This window comes from Heterocephalus glaber, unplaced genomic scaffold (assembly GCF_053883595.1).
Source record: "Heterocephalus glaber isolate CG9 unplaced genomic scaffold, H.glaber_assembly_v1.0 deba00000347, whole genome shotgun sequence".
In the NCBI taxonomy this organism is placed as follows: Eukaryota; Metazoa; Chordata; class Mammalia; order Rodentia; family Bathyergidae; genus Heterocephalus; species Heterocephalus glaber.
In genome coordinates, this window is record NW_028258143.1 from 32,557,737 (window position 1) to 32,561,647 (window position 3,911).

Consider the following 3,911-nt stretch of genomic DNA (forward strand, 5'->3'; position numbering starts at 1 on the left):
CTTGTGGGGCAAAAGACATGCCCTGATATCAGTCAGTGGTCCCTGAGCTGCTAGACAAACAGAGCATTGAGTCTTTCAGGTTTGGAAGCTCTGTTTCTCATGCAGAAAGTTAAGATTTAACTTGACTTTGTGTGCCTTTTCCTTTAAGAATGGGATGAGCATTAAAAGCATCATACTATGGTGATATATGGGAGCCCATGTTTACAATGTATAATAAAATGTATAATAGATAATATGAAATAGGAAGAAAAAGGGAAAGAGAAGGGGGGAGGAAAGAAGGGAAAGAAAAAATATGAGAAAAGAAGGAAAAAACAGAAGCAAAGATTTTTGTAAATAGGGAGGCATGGAAGGGTGGAAGAGAGGGAGGAAGAATGGGGGAAAAAAGAAGAACCAAGAGTGCTCGCTCCAGCAGCACATATACTAAAGAAGAACCAAGATATAGCATGTAGAAGTACAAGTTCCCAATAATGAATGTGATCATTATGTATACCTAAAATGTACCAATAAACTTAATGAAAAAAAAAAAAAAGAATGAGCTGAGGAGTGGAAAGATCCATTAGGAGAATAAAATCCTGCAGAGCTGTTACCCAACAGTCAGACCCAGGCCACCCAATCCTCTTGGGCCAACCAAGGCCTTTTTGGAGTTCTCCATGAAAGAAACTTTTGGCAAAAGAAATGTCCTAAAAATAATTTCATCAGGATAATAAAGATAGAGTAGCTAAAAATAGCTATCTCCATTAACCACAAATACCTAGTTATAAGTGTTTTACACTGTCTGGTCTATGGACATTTACATGATTTTCCTCCTAGCCATTTAGCTATATTTTTTTTTGAGAAAGTAGTAAGGATTTTTATTGTCAAAACAAGAAAAAGGAGACACAGGGCTGGGGATTTAGCTCAGTGGTTCCGCCGCCTGCCTCGCAAGCGCAAAGACCAGAGTTCGATCCCTGGTACCAAAAAAAAAAAAAAAAAGGAAAAGAAAAGAAAAAAAACACAAATAAATTAATTGTGACAATTTTAGACTCCAGGGCTTCTCTATGGAAGATCAATTCCTTATGTAAACAAAATGCTACCTAAAAGAAAAAACAGCACAGGTTGGGGATTTAGCTCAGTGGCGCTGTGCCTGCCTCACAAGTGCAAGGTCCTGAGTTCGATCCCCAGTACAGCAAAAAGAAAAAATCCCCAGCAATATCTGAGCCAGTGTTCACGACAATGAACATGTACATAGTAAGGAGAAATAAAAAGGCAGTTTCTTTTTCCTTTCTTCAGTAAGATATGTGTCACATAAAGGTATGAGCCTCATTGTAGTGAAAAATTCTTCCATTTACAGAAAAATTTTGAATTCTTGGACCAATCTTATCCCACAAAATTTCAGGCCCTGATCTGGACAAAAGTCAAAACATGACACATTAATTTTATATGAACCTAAAGTCTATAACTGTACTAACCATCTTTACGCTAAAAAAATGCAATATAAATATCTAGGGGTTAGGGGTTAATTCAGTGGTATTGTGTCTGCCCAGCATGTGCAAGGCCCCAGGTTCATTCCTAGCACTGCCCCCAGGAAAAAAAGCTATACATATGTAATCAGTAAGAAATCAGACTGAATTTTCTGTTAGTTTTCAACCAAATTGGACTTAAATTAATCTCACTTTAAAGTGCGAGAGAAGATAAGCAACACTGTTCTATGATGAGAGGGAAGTATCTCTCCTGTGGCAGTGGCCTGGGAAGTACCAAGAGGCATGAAGGAATGGCTGCAGGACAAAATAATCCATTAGGCTGACTAAAAAGCAAGGTGACTTCAAGTGAGATCCCTCCCTGGACTGGCTGCTAACTGTACCCAGATGTCAAATGTATCTTGGGTCCCAAATGATGAGCTGGAGCACAGCACCAGCATGGTCAAAAGGGCCAAAATTAGTGCCCAAACAAGTTAGTGGACACCTCTACACCATGATTTGTCAATATTCATGTTGATCCTGATAAAACAATCAAATCTCAGTTTTGGACTAGCTTAAACCTTATTTACTAAGCAGTGATTGAAGTTCTTGTCTAGGGTACATGATACAAAAATAGGTTGCAAGGTACCCCAAAATCACTGCTCAGATTTTTTCAGTCCAAAGCAGTACAAAATGGTTTCTTCCACACAAGTACAAGCTTTACACTGTTTCTCAAAAATTAATTGTAGCCTCATTTAAGAGGTTTAAAAATATATCATTCCTATGTGAGAGCCAAGGGAAGTGGGAGACAAAAAACCCTCTACCCTGGGATAGAAAACACTCTAGAACCCAGTAGGCACGAGAACATTCAAGTCATGTGGTTTGAGATTATGGATCCGCAGTGGTGCTTTCTTCATTTCTATCACTGGGATGTCCATTTTGGGCAGCTTGAAGGTTGCTGGATCTTCAGGCATTCGGGTGGCCTGGGCACAGATCAGCTCCATGGGAGAGGGCTTCTGGGCTTCTTTGTAGGCCTGAACAGCCAAACCTCCAGAATCAGACCTCTGGAGGGGTCTTGATCCAAAGACATTCCATTTATCTAATGAGGTTCTATCTTTATCCCCACTTCCAGGGTCCGTGGTGCTAGGATTTGGGGCCGTTAAAGCTGTGAAGGAACCAGACATGAACCAGCCTCTGGACTTCTGCTTCGGGGAAGAATGAGGGGTGCTGCTTGGGCTGGACTGGGATGATGCAGGCTGCTTCTCTTTTTTTGTTGTCTCTCCACTCTGCAGCTTTAGTTTATGGAGTGCTTCTGCCACTCGAAGGTACTTGGTCTCCTCTGTGGTAAGGCCCTTGTGCGGCGTGTAGCCAGCATCTCTCAGCCCTGCCTGTTGCTCAAAATGCTGAATGCTCTCCTGCATCTGTTTTGTGATCGGGGAACTCATGATGACATGGGTAGCTTTAGCCTTCACCACCGGGAACTTGTCCGTTGCCAGGGCACGGCAGTGGGGGATACACTGGCCTCTCCTTCCTCCGCCTTAGCGAGGTGCTGGTACTTGCCCTCTGGAATCACTGGTTTCCAGGGGATGCTGCCCATGTCCGCTGGAGGAGGAGTCATGGGCGCAGGGTTCTCCAGGGCATTATCACAGCTGAATGCCCGGCGACACATCCCGATGGGCAGGGACATCTTGCCTAGAGGCCCACTGGGCCCAAGAGCAGGCACTTTTGGTTGTCTTGAAGCCATTGAAACACTGGGATCCGGGTGCTTTTTCTATAAGGAATTCGGAGATGAGTCCCTGTCACCTGTTCTCCCACTGCCGCCAAGATGCCTGTGGCCCAAACTCCAACACTAAAGAGGCTCTGATGAGCTACATCTCCCGAGAGGTCGTGGCACAGTCCAGACCAAAGCCATTGTGAAAGCGGCGACAACACTTGTAGCTGCCACCAAGATCTGGGGAGCACTCTAGCTATTATATTTTTCTATCAAATCCATTCTTAAATTTTTTGCCTTCTCTCATCTTTGTTAACTGGCCCCATAACGGCCCATTGGCTTTTGTGTGTATGTGTGTAGCTGTGTGTGCTGTGTTTGTGGTGCTGGGAATGAGCCAAGGGCCTGGTGCATCCTAGCTAGACAAGTGCTATACAACTGAGCAACATCCATCATCCTCATAATGTACACTAGTATATAAAAAGGAACTAAAGCTTTTTGGAGGCTTTTCAGTTGATCAGTTTACCACACTGGGTAATGTTCTGGGCAGCATCTGAATCTTCATAGCTGCCCCTACTCTGCTATATGACAGACCTCTGCCCACCTTGAGGTTCCTTGACTAACCAGTGGTTCTTTGAGCTAATGTGCATATTTATCACAGTGTCTACATGCTCCTACAGAGATGCCTATTTGTTCCTGTGGTGACCTCCAAACCTTCAGCACTCACTGTCTCTTCCACTTATTTAATCACCACTATATAGTGCCAT

General features: G+C 43.4%; 1 pseudogene; it reads right to left on the reverse strand.

Moving 5' to 3' along the window:
- Positions 1 to 1,490: 1,490 nt before the first annotated feature.
- Positions 1,491 to 3,637, reverse strand: LOC101718727 (putative monooxygenase p33MONOX pseudogene; annotated as a pseudogene).
- Between the last annotated feature and the right edge of the window lie 274 nt (positions 3,638 to 3,911).